The 12969-nt window shown below is 34.7% G+C and overlaps 1 long non-coding RNA gene across 1 annotated transcript in view; it reads left to right on the top strand.

Annotated features, from left to right (window-relative positions):
- The window catches only part of LOC116420590, a 60230-nt gene extending 48003 nt beyond the window's left edge, over positions 1–12227 (top strand). Inside the window, exon 3 of the long non-coding RNA XR_004230956.1 lies at positions 11642–12227. This is a non-coding gene — a long non-coding RNA (uncharacterized LOC116420590). The remainder of the gene's footprint in view (positions 1–11641) is intronic.
- The last annotated feature ends 742 nt before the right edge of the window (positions 12228–12969 follow it).

The following is a 12969-nucleotide window of genomic DNA, read 5'->3' as shown; positions in this document are numbered from 1 at the left end:
TAATCAAGGCAATCACTGATCCATTTTATTGGCAATATTAATTATTGGCAATAAAATTATTAATTATCCAGAAACTATGTCTTGAAGTTTTTAAACATCGCAGGGGTCAATTGATTTGTACAGGGTCAAATAGCCAGTAGATGTCAAAGAAAGAACTTGAGACAACTCTCTACAATGAAAGCTACCATTAAAGTCATATTCTACAAAACATATCCATTTTTTCTGTTGTTTATATTAAATGCTTTCTATCATACATGTCTCTTAGATATTTCCTACCTGGTTTAATAATTAGGATCTTGAATACCTTAATCTTTCTAAGCAGTACAGCAAATCATCTTTTGTAGATGGTCTTTATGCTGTTCTCCTTATAAAAGTTACATTATTTCCTCTTTCTTCCATCCTCCTCTGTTCCAGTAATTATTATTGAAAACAAAAGAGCCAATGAGGCAGTATCTTGTCTCTTTCCTTTCCCCTTTTATTCTTAATTCTTTATCTTCCTCTGTCTTCAGCTTTCCATCTGAAGTTAACCACTGGCATTCACAATGTCTCCATGTGTCTGCCTATCTATGCTTTGGGAGACATCTTTCTACTTTGACCTTATCGACTCCTATACAGATGATTTGGTAAATTCAGTTTTCAGCTTCCCCTTCTTGAAATGGTAGTCATTCACTATTCTAAAAGTTCATATCTTCACAAGTCAAAGCATAAAATGTATGTTTAATTTTATACATAATAACATTTTATTTTCAAGTTAAGGGAGACTTCAGGGCTCCAAATAGAGCTCATATGATATACCCTTCCTGCTCCCCCACCAAAAGAGCACTTATCCCCAAAGAAACTTACATGGTCTCTGTCATAGAACTATCCTAGTAGGTGAGAGGCAGAAGCTTTAGTATTTAATATTTTGAATTTCTGGTACCTCTCCCCTCCAGCTGCATCACATGTCACTCTCCATTGATGGCGCCTCCCTGCAGCTCTGCTTCCTGAAGTTCCCCCACAAGCTCCCTGAAACCCATCCCCCTTTTTTCCACTAGTCAACCATCCAACTTAATCTCTAGCAGATAAAATTTATTCATTTTTGCCAGGAGTTCGATTGTTTTTTATTTTATTTTATTGTTTTCTCAAATAGTCTGTTGGTGAAGAATTCTCTGGAATCATCTGTCATGATGGAAAAACACCTCTGGAAGAGAAGTCTCAATTTCTTAAAAGCCCAACAGTCAAAGTTCTCCAAGTGGGTCAGAAGAACTAGCTTCCCTCACATCTTGCAGCTTTATGTAGATTCATGGTGACTTGTTACCATGTGCATACTTGACATCAGTAACTGGGCAAATGTATTTGCCATTCCCTGCTCATTCCTCTCCCAAAAACTGGCTTTAGGGAAGAGAGGAGAGAAATAGAAACACTGAGAGAAATTCATATACTCATATACACAGAGCAACAAAGGCTCAGGGAGAGAGAGATGCTACATTCCATCCACTTGGGGAAGTAGGCAGGTCATTCAAAATGCTTAGATCTGCTTCCTGATATACCTAAAGGAAGTGGGGATGAAAGAGAGGAGATCATCTATGCTTATCATTTTTCAAGAAGAGAAAGATTTGTAATCTTTGCAACACAAATATCAACTAAGTAGGGAGTATTTCTAGTAGAAGCAATAGCAAAATTATTCACCCCTTATTAATGATTTTTTAATGCTAGAAGGAAAACATGGTAAACTGAGTAAACTCGAAAGAAGAAAGTAGGGTATCATAGAATTTTCATCTAATTTCCTTAACAAATGACTTTAAACATAGGGCCAATCCATTAAATCTTAATTATTATTATTATTATTTTTTTTTTTTTGGTGAGCCAATTAAGTGACTTGCCAGATTAAGTTTTAAGTGTCTGAGGTCAAATTTAAACTTAAGTCCTCCTGACTTCAGGGCCAGTACTCCATCCATTGTGCCATCTAGCTACTAAAATCTCAACTAATTCTAGTCTCAGATACTTACTGGCTCTGTGACCCTGAGCAAGTCCTTAACTTTGTTTGACACTAGATTTCCTCATCTGTAAAATGAGCTGGAAGAAATGGCAAATCACTCTAGTATGTTTGCCAAGAAATCCCCAAATGGGATCATGAAAAGTCAGATACAACTGAAAAATGACCAGCCAATAAAAACAATTTTCAATGATCATTAAATCTAATATTAAGGAGACTTTCCTCTACTGATCTACCAGTTTTTCCCACAAAAGCTTATGCAAATATAAAGAAAAATTTCAATTTATATTCAAAATTAAGCAATTCTTTTTTATTATCAAATCATAAACACTTCAAAATCAGAAGTGATCTTTTAGGTCTAGCTCATTACACACACACACACACACACACACACACACACACAAACATCTTCAGATGAGGAAAATAAAGTCTAGTGATATTTAGTATTTGTCCAAGATCATAGTAATTGGCAGAAACAAGACAAAAAGGAAGGTCTTCTTTCCTTTTCCCACCAAAAAAGCATAAGAGAAGTGAATTAATCAATCTTTGTATGTAGGTATTCAGAAGAGAAGGTCCACGGATACACTGGGCAGGGTGAACTACAAAAGCCACACTCTTAAACATCTCGCAGTGCTAGTCCAATGATTTAAAGTATTCCAATGTATAATTTCACCCAAATAATCTATTTTCTTTCTTAGAATCATTCAGCATAAACATATGCCAATTTCCTTTTCAGTTTAGTCCTTTCTGGAATTAAGTCATAAAAATAAATGTTTCCTTTCTAAAGTAATATCAACATTTTTACTCTCCTTCTTTATTCCCATTAATCTTGTATATATTTCCAGTTGCATCTATGTGAATTATGCAAATTTTCCTGAAAAAAATAAAGTACAATTATGACCTCTAATCGGGCCCCCAGGGAGTAGCATTCTATGCAAAGACTGCTGTCACATAGACAGTTTGGCTCAAACTGTCCCTCTGCCAAGACATGAAACTATTGCCATGTAAATCATCATCTGTACTTCCTCTCGAGTCCAGGCACATGTGGAGCCTAGCAGCCAGCCTTCACAATTTACTCATCACTATTAAATCCAAAATTCCCATTTTTAAGATAACTGCCCTTTCCATCAGAGTTTAACAAATCAAGATCACAGAGCTGATGGGATCCCTCCATTCCCTCCCCCCCCAACTCCTATCAAGATATAACAGCTGAAAGACTCTAATTAAATAGAGAAGTCTTTGCTCTTCAGCCGAACACAACATATGCCAGGTTTCAGCCCCAAGTCAGTTTTTATGGCCAAGCCACAAAACCCCTGAAAAGAAGGATTTATAATAGAAGGGCTGTCACCACTTTAATACATGCACAGCAGTTTTCAAGGCTTTTGTCACATTAATTATTTCTATTTATAATCCGGAGGCTGGAAAGTGATTCTGAGTTCTTAATATGTCATGTTATCCATGTTACAATTTTCTTTTATATCTCCTCTCTCATTACATTTTGCTGCTTTCTGCTTTATTCTCACTACAAGATTTACTGCACCCAGATAGAAATATTCACTGACAGAGGCAGAGCCTTTAAGGCTAGATGGCATAGCGTGTTAGTTCATAAGCCAGTTATGTGCAGTATGTTAACCTCGCCTTAATTTGTTATTGCATATGAGCAGTTTGGAGTACTTGCTTAACATCATTATTGTTACCACTGGGGTTGGTAATAATACCACACAACAATGATAACAACTCAAGTTTATATGATATTTTAAGGTTTATAAAAGGATCTTCTTCATATTACCAATATGAAAGAGGCAATGCTAGTATATTTATTCTTCTTTGACCAAAACGGAAATTAAAGCTCAGAGGTTAAATGATTTGCCAGGAGTCTCATAGCTAGCAAGTGTTACAATTGTGCCTCAGACCCAGATCTTGTGACTGTCCAACAATTTGGGGGCACCAGGAGGGGTGCTATCATCAGTCCATCTTGTTTTATATGTGTGTATTTCTTTGGAAAGCTCACAATATTTCTCTGAAACCTCATTGCGCCTTAATTTCATTCAGAGGTTTTGCTGATCTTTTCATCTCTTTGGGCTTTTTGTTTACTTGTCTTTAAGAATAAAACTGGATGATTACTAAGGTCACTTTCAGCTCTAAATTCTAGTCAGATTTAGGCTATTCCAATAAACTGGGAAGACAAATGTATATATTTACGTGTCAAAGAAGATCTTCATATGAAAACAGACATTATTTCATGTATCAATAGGAAAACTGAGGTAGAGTGACTTCTTCCAATATCATTCAGTGATCCAACCTTTTAGGATGGTGACCAATTCTGCCATGTAGTCTTTAAACATCATTGGGGTAATCCATGATCCTTAAAAAGATCCTTTAAAGTCATCCCTGAAAGTTCATAAGGTCCTCATAAATCATCAGTAATTTTATACATCACTAACAAAATCCAACAGCAAGAGATATAAAGAGAAATTACATTTAAAATAACTGTTGATAGTATAAAATATTTGGGAGTCTGCCAAGGGAAAGTTAGGAACTATATGAGGAAAACTGCAAAACATTTTCCACACAAATATAGTCATATCTAAACAATTGGAAAATTTTCATGTGCTCTTGAATAGGTCGAGTGAATATAATAAAAATGACAATACTATCTAAACTAATCTATTTATTTAGTGCTATACCAATCAAACTTCCAAGAAACTATTTTACTGATCTAGAAAAAAATAAGAACAAAATTCATCTGGAAGATCAAAAGGTCAAGAATTTCAAGGGAACTAATGAAAAAAAAAAATCAAATGAAGGTGGCCTATTTGTACCAGATCTAAAACTATATTCTAAAGCAGTGATCATTAAAACCATTTCATACTGGCTAAGAAACGGCGTGGTATATCAGTGGAATAGATTAGGTTCACAGGACAAAATAGTCAATAACTATAGCAATCTAGTGTTTGACAACCCAAAGCCCCCAACTTTTGGGATAAGAATGCGCTATTTGACAAAATCTGCTGGGAAAATTGGAAACCACTATAGCAGAAACTAGGCATTGAACTACACTTAACACTGTATACCAACCAAGATAAGATCAAAATGGGTCCATTTTTTTTCATTAATTTCCTGGTTTAGGTATCAGTACCATGTTTGTGTTCATAAAAGGAATTTGAAAGGAGTCCTTCTTTCCCTATTTTTTTCAGATAGTTTATATAGTGTTGGAGTTAATTGTTCTTTAAATGTTTGGTAGAATTCACATGTAAATCTATCTGGCCCTGAAGATTTTTTTTAGGGAGTTGATGAATAGCTTGCTCTATTTCTTTTTCTAAAATGGGACTATTTAAGTTATTTATTTCTTCTTCTCTTAATCTGGGCAATCTATATTTTTGTAACTATGTCTCCATTTCACTTAGCTTATCAAATTTATTGGCATAAAGTTGGGCAAAATAACTCCTAATTGTTGCTCTAATTTCCTCTTCATTGGAGGAAAGTTCTCCCTTTCAATTTTTGAGACTAACAATTTGATTTTCCTCTCTCCTTTTTCTAATCAAATTAACTAAAGGTTTATCTATTTTATTGGGATCTTATTTTCATAAAACCAGCTCTTACTTTTATTTATTGATTCAATAGTTTTTTTTTTTACTTTCAATTTTATTAATCTCTCCTTTTATTTAGAATTTCAGGTTTGATATTTGATTGGGGATTTTTACTTTGTTCTTTTTCTAGCTTTTTTAATTGCAAGCCCAATTCATTGATTTCTTTATTTTATGCAAATAAGCATCTAAAGATATAAAATTTCCCCTTAACACCACTTTGAGTGCATCCACAAATTTTGGTATGTTGTCTCATTGTTGTCATTCTTTTAGATGAAATTCTTAATTGTGTCTATGATTTGCTGTTTCACCCATTCATTCTTTAGGATGAGATTATTTAGTTTCCAATTACTTTCTGTTCTATTTTCCCCTGACTTTTTATTGAATGCAATTTTTATTGCATTATGATATGAAAATAATGCATTTACTATTTCTGCCTTTCTGGATATGATTCTGAGATCTTTATGCCCTAATATATGGTCAATTTTTGTACAGGTTCCATGAACTGCTGAGAAGTGTACTCCTTTCTGTCTCCATTCAAATTTCTCCAAAGATCTATCATACCCAACTTTTCTACTATTCTATTTACCTTCTTAACTTCTTTCTTATTTATTTTGTGTACCAATTTATGTAGTTCTCAGAGAGCAAGGTTGAGATCTCCCACTATTATAGTTTCACTGTCTATTTTTTCCTGCAGCTCTCTTAACTTCTCCCTTAGGAATTTAAATGCTATACCAGTTGATGCACATACATTTAGTATTGATAGTGCTTCACTATCTATGGTATCCTTTAGCAAGATAGTTTCCTTCCTCTCTTTTAATTAGATCAATTTTTACTTTTACTTGATCTGAGATTAGGATGGCTACCTTGCTTTTTTTTAGTTCACCTGAAACATAATAGATTCTGCTCCAGCAGTTCTTTTTTTTTTTTTTTTTTTTGCCCAACTGAATTTTTAAATGAGCTATTTTGTTCTGTGGATTGTTTTTCCATTTCACAAATTATGTTTTTTAAGGAGTTGTTTTCTTTGTACATTTCACATATTCTGTTTTTCTGGTTTTATTTTCTTTTTCCATTTCACAAACTCTGTTTTTCAGGGAGTTATTTTCTTTTTCCATTTTGTCAAATCTAATTTTAAAGAAGTTATATGCTTTTCTATTTCACTAAGTCTATTTTGTAATAAATTTTTTTCAGATAATTTCTGTTTCCTTTTCCAAACCCTCTTGCAAAGTTTTCATTTCCTTTCCCCATTTTCCTTCTAACTCTCTTTTAAGATCTCTTTAAATTTCTTCTAGGAGAGACTTGTGTTTTGGGGTCTAGGTTATATGACCTTTTGGGGGCTTCAACTGGAAACAATCTGCTTTTAGTCTCCTCAGGGTTTGAAATCTGTTCTTTTTCATCATAAAAACTATCTATGGTCATAGTTCTCTTTGCTTTTTTACTCATTTTTTTTTTTTTAAGTTGAGATCTGGTTTTAGAGCAGGAGAGGTTTTCCAAGCTTCCTCTACAAGTAGCGGCACCTGTACTGAGTCCAAGCTGACTCACTCCCAGTCCTGGTGGGTGTGGCCAGGTCCTGTGAGATTCTGGTGCTTTGGAGTTCACTATTTACCTTTTGTGTTTGTGTTGGATGTTTTATAACTTCTCTATTGATCTACTTCTCAATAGATCTACTACTAAGATCTATTGATCTTGCAACCAGGGCAGAGTAGACAATACTGCTGTAGATTCTTCCCCATACATTTTCCAGGCCTACAGAGCCTGCACTGCCCCAGGACACTGTGTTACCTGCACTGGCATCTATGCTCAACCTGCCTGCACTTGTCCTGCCTCCCTCTATGCCCAATTGAAAACGATCTTTGAAATTATCTTCTGCTGGTAATTTACTGCACTTGTGGATTCTGCCAGTCCAGAGCTAATTCAGAGGCTGGATTTGGTAATTAGTGTGAGGGTTGTAGAAGAAAGTCTGAAAGAAACATGTGTCCTCTCCACCATCTTGACTCTGCCCCTTTCTTACACCTTTTCATACATGAAGAGGTATGTGGTATCCCACTAGCCAGTTCCATTTGGGGCAGTCCAATAATCTCAGAGATTATTGTTTGTCCTTCATTCTTGAGGAGAATACATTTTTTCCCAAATTTTTTCCAGTTCCTTCTTTTATAGAGTGCTGAAAGTGGACCTCAGCTCACTCCATTCTGCATCTGGTGCCCTGTCTGGTTTCAATTCCAATGAAGGAGATACTCCCACTCTAATTCTTTTTAGTATTCTTTCCCCCTTCCTATTTCCTTTTCTATGTTGTCTCCACATTTAAGTTCTTTTGTTATATTCTTCTCTGAAATATAATCTTCTCTGGGAGCAGGTTTCTTGGGGGCTTCTGGAAGCAGCATTAGTTTTGATTCAGAGTAATCACAAGTGCAGCCAGGAGTTAAAGTCCAAGTCCTTTATTGTTTCCTTTTAAGTCTTGTCTCCTTCCTGGGGTCCAGTTAGCTTTCTTAGAGGCCCATATCTCTCTTTGGTTCCGAAAGCTCCTGGCACAAAGAGTCCTTTGCCTCTGCCAGGTTCTGCCTCTAGCTTCCTCCAAGTGAGCTTGTGTGTTTGTCCCTAAGAGCTTCTTGCTTATATCCTGTATATTGAATATACACCAATCATATCACTAGGAAACCATTATTTGTTGTAGGATTAAATCAATCCTAAACTATATTTAATCAATTCCACTTAGTACCTTGTTTCAAGTTCTGGCCCTTAACATCTCCTTGTAAGATCAGATCAATCATACTGAACCATGCTAAATTAGATAATTATTGTCTCTATCAATTCCAGTGACTTAGCACCTTGTAAGAATCCTAACACTCTTTGATAGGGACAGGGACTTGTTACTAAATGTATCCTCAGCACTTAGCGCAATGCCTATCACATAACACATGCTAAATAAATGTTTATTGGATTGTATTGGATTGAGAAAGGATAAAACGCAGAACTTGGAATCAGGAAGACCAATGTTCAGAAACTGTGCTAAGTAAATTTATTTGACTTCTCTGTGAATCATTAATGACTAGGACTCTCCAAACATAGCATATCTGCCCTTCTAGCTAGTGGGCTTCTGCTCCCTAGATATCTTCAAATAAAATAGGTCAATATTCTCTACATTTTTTTTGGATGTATGCCTCTAGCAGTAAAACATTCTTAAATGTTTTTGAAATGAAAAATATATTTTCAACATATGTTAACTTATTAATTATATACATGTAATACTATATGAATGCTTGTAAGACATAAACAAATTTTTTAATATAAGAAGCATGAATTGATGAAATAAGTAATTTTTAATTATTGTATTTTCTAGCCACATGGAAAAACTTTCTGCTCTCATTTAAAATATCTTTATAGAAAGAATAACATTATTGAATATGTTTCATTATTTTTTTAAAATTTAAACATGATGAAATGATTTAAAGATCTGATTCTCAGGTTTATTTTGATATTTGATTTTAATAAATGGCATAGCTAAAATTTTTAAAAATTAAAAATATACCTCACAAAGAAATATAGATTTAAATAGAATTACATCATAGGCTATATTTACTAAATAAAAATACTTATATTTCAATCCTATATCCTGGCTTGTATTGAAACTTTTCATGATTTTTGATGTTGGGGAGGGAGTTGCATGATTTCTGAATGTCATTTCCCAAGTTCAGAGAATAGCCATTCCAAATCAGGTGAAAGGGACCACCACTGTCTTTCTTCTTCTTGGCTTCTCCTGGTTGTGGCTCCTCCTGGATTTAACTTTCTTGTTTTCCTGCGATAGTGGCAAGAAGAGCCCAGGTTGACTTTAGGAACTCACTACATCACATTTGTCCATTCTTAGACCAACTTGGACACCTGGTCTCATGAAATCCCATCTCAATCTTAATCAGTCCTGCATTGAGGGTAACTCCTCTCCTGAGTATGAATTTCTGGTAGGGATATGCTGCTGAAGAAACAGAGTTGCCTGTCCCTGTTACAACTTTTATCTGGGTGGAAGGAGGTGGGACAGGGGAAACAGAGGGTAATCTAGATTGTGTATCTGCTATCTATTCCAAGAGTGAACTAAGGTGCTAAGGAAAGAAACATTCAACAAATGTTTTCCTGAATTTAACAGCTAGCACAATCTCTAGCAATTATATGGTACTTTAGAGTTGGTGATATATTTTATATTTTATTATTTCATTTGATCCTCAACAATCCTAGGAGGTAAGTGCTATTATTATTTCCATTGTATAGATTAGGAAATTGAGGCAGAAGTTTAAAAACTTGCCTAGGGCTATACAATTAGTGATTGTCTGGGGTCAGCCAGCTTGCTCACAGTATTTCCAATTCAGAATTCTGTCCATTGAGCCAGCTGCCTCTAAAGCCCCACTCCCAGAGAAACAGAATCTTCCCATCCTCAAAATCTAGACCCTCGTGGCTTTTTACAATCTATATGAGTTATTGCATTCTCTAGGTATCAGCCTCTTTAAATAGCTACTACTTTACTTCCTCTTTAAAACCAGTTGAGTTTGTGACTTCATAATTTTATTCTATAGAGCTACCCATTCTTCCTGAGCCAAATTTCCCTGTAGAATTTAAAGTCATTCAATACTATATATCCTTTCTCTGAACTCTCTAAAATCTGCTTACCCTAAACCTAGGTTATAGGTCAAATTATTACTAGCTTTCTGCTACTCAATCATTAGCTCTTAAAATTAAGTCGCTTCTTCCTCCCAGGGTACCCATCATCACTACCTCAAAAAATCAATTCCTCCTTATGAGTCATAATCAGGTCCATATGGAAATGGAATAATTAGACAACAGCTCATATGAAAAATATCAGGGGATTTTAGTGAACTACCAGCTTAACATAAGCCAACAGTGTGCCATGGCAACCAAAAAAAATTTTAATGAAATCTTATATAGGAAGGCATCCATAACCAATTGAGTTCCTTAAATTCACTTTGTGAAATTATAAGTTATAAGGTGCAAGCGACAAAAAATAAGGTCTTCAAGTCTTGCTTGTCTCAGACTTTTGAGTGTCCATATAGCCTAAGTGAATTATTTGTAGATTGCAAAATGTACAAAAGCAAAAGTAAATCATTCACAGATTGTCAAGAAGCATATAGAATTTCAACTACATCCTTGGTGGCCTTTAAAAAGTTGACCAGTAACCTGGAAAGACTTACATGCGCTGATGCAAACTGAAATGTACTGTCTAAAAAGTAAACGAGGATATTGTAAGATGATCAGCTGTGAATGACTTGGCTATTCTTAGCAATACAATGATCCAAGACAACTCACAAGGACTTATGATGAAAAGTGGTATCCATCCACAGACAAAGAACGATGCCTGAATATAAATTAAAGCATACTTTTTAAACTTTATTTTTCTTGAAGTTTTTTTGGTCTGTGTTTTCTTTCACTACGTGACTAATATGGAAACATGTTTTGCATGACTACACATGTATAACCTATACTGGATTGTTTGCTTTCTCAATGAGGGAGATGGGAAGGGAGGAAGGAACACAAAGTTTTTTAAATGAATGTTAAGAATTGTTTTTACATGTAATTGGAGAAAAACAAAATACTTTCAAAATAAGATTTAAAAAAATCTAGCCAGATCTGTAGACCATACTCTGTAAGGACGTTTGAAAAAATCATCTCTATAGAGGAAAAAGTCAGAAAGTCTTTATAAAGAACCCAACTTTTCATCAGTAGCTCTGCTTGTTTTCCACTACATAAACACAAGCTGATCATCTGAAATCTCATCACCATGCAGAGGGACTCAGACTTTGATAATAAAAACAGTTCCATTCCATTGCATTTCTCTGATTTTGGAGGATTGAGGATGAAACAATAAACAATTTGGAAAACCTTCCCTTTTAGAGGACTCAGAACTTTCTACTTTCTAACAGTTTCTCTGCCTGGGCTACACCCTAATGGTCTCTCCATATGTGTACATATGTATATGTGCCATTTGTTGATGAATTGAATTGCATTTGTTGAATTGAATTATAGAAAGAACTTAAATCTCTAGAAGGAATTATTCTATTTTCCCTTATTCTTCTTTCAGAGTGTAACAAGATGAGGGAACATATATTTCCTTCCCTCACCCACCTCAACTTCTTATTGGCAGTAACATCTTGCCACTTGTGGACCAATTCACCCAAGAAGATTCTGTGACAACAGAGAATAGATCTAGAGGCTTCAACTGTGAAGAATAACAAGGTCAGTGTGAGCTGGTATGAACCTATCCCAAGAAGGGAAAGAGCATTGGAGCTCTCCAATGCCAGATATGTGCTTCAGTCATTTGTGCCCCTCTACTGATATAATCTGCGTGTGTGCTCACTTTTCTCAATGATAATGTGTATTTTGAAGAGGATACTTCAGGTTTATGAGAGACATGTTTGGTTACTTGGAATATCAACTTTGAGTTATCAACTGACTATTTAAAATGAACACACAAGAAGGAGGCTCCTGATTTACAGATACCTGGAATCTGGGGTAGCCATTCTTGTAAGGGTCCAACCTTGCCAGCACAAGTTGATGGAGACTCAGATCAGAAGCAATATTAGGCTTAGAATATATTAACTCAGATATAGAGTCCAGAATGAAGAAGATAATATATTGAACTCTGATATAAGGCCACATCTATGGTATTTTAGGACAAGATGCATATTCTATTCATTTGTTTGTTTATTTAAAATATAAATACAAAAATAAAAAAAACAAAATGAATAAAGAGAGAAAAAATATTGTCATATATCTAGGAGAACATAGGGAAAATTCAAAATATGTAACAATAAATTTCCATTCGCGAAAGCATATATAATAATAAAAGACACTGTATTGAAACTGTCCATCTTTTCTTTGCTTCCTTGTAGGTTTTCTTTTGTTTTCTGCTGTGTACTTATTACTTTATTCCTTTTTACTCTTTCCTTCTTCCCACTTCCCCCAAGCAGGCTACATTAAAGCACAAATATATTTATTTATAGCTATATAAATACACACTCACATACACATACATATATATAGACACACATGCATACACCTACATATACACAGATATATACATATACACATGCATCTAAAGCAATATTAATATTAACAATATGATTGATATATAATGTAGATTTCTCTCTGGATTGAACCTTTTAAGGTTGACTTTGTCTAAGACCAATGATTACTACTCCTGCTTTTTTTCTTAATAAATTCTCTTCCTGATCATTGTAGTTGTAAGATAGCACATTTTAGAAAGGATTTTTATAAGCAAAGAGCATACATAGCAGATACTCAGGAAGATAAGCTGTCAAGTTATAGGAAGTAGGGATGTATAGACTGAACTGATACCAGCACTTGAGAGTTGACTTCAAATATCTGAAGTCTTATCATCATCATAGC

The sequence above is a fragment of the Sarcophilus harrisii genome, chromosome 1 (genome assembly GCF_902635505.1).
Source record: "Sarcophilus harrisii chromosome 1, mSarHar1.11, whole genome shotgun sequence".
NCBI classification, from domain to species: domain Eukaryota; kingdom Metazoa; phylum Chordata; class Mammalia; order Dasyuromorphia; family Dasyuridae; genus Sarcophilus; species Sarcophilus harrisii.
Note: the sequence above shows the minus strand (reverse complement) of the source record. Positions and strands in the feature narration are given on the sequence as shown.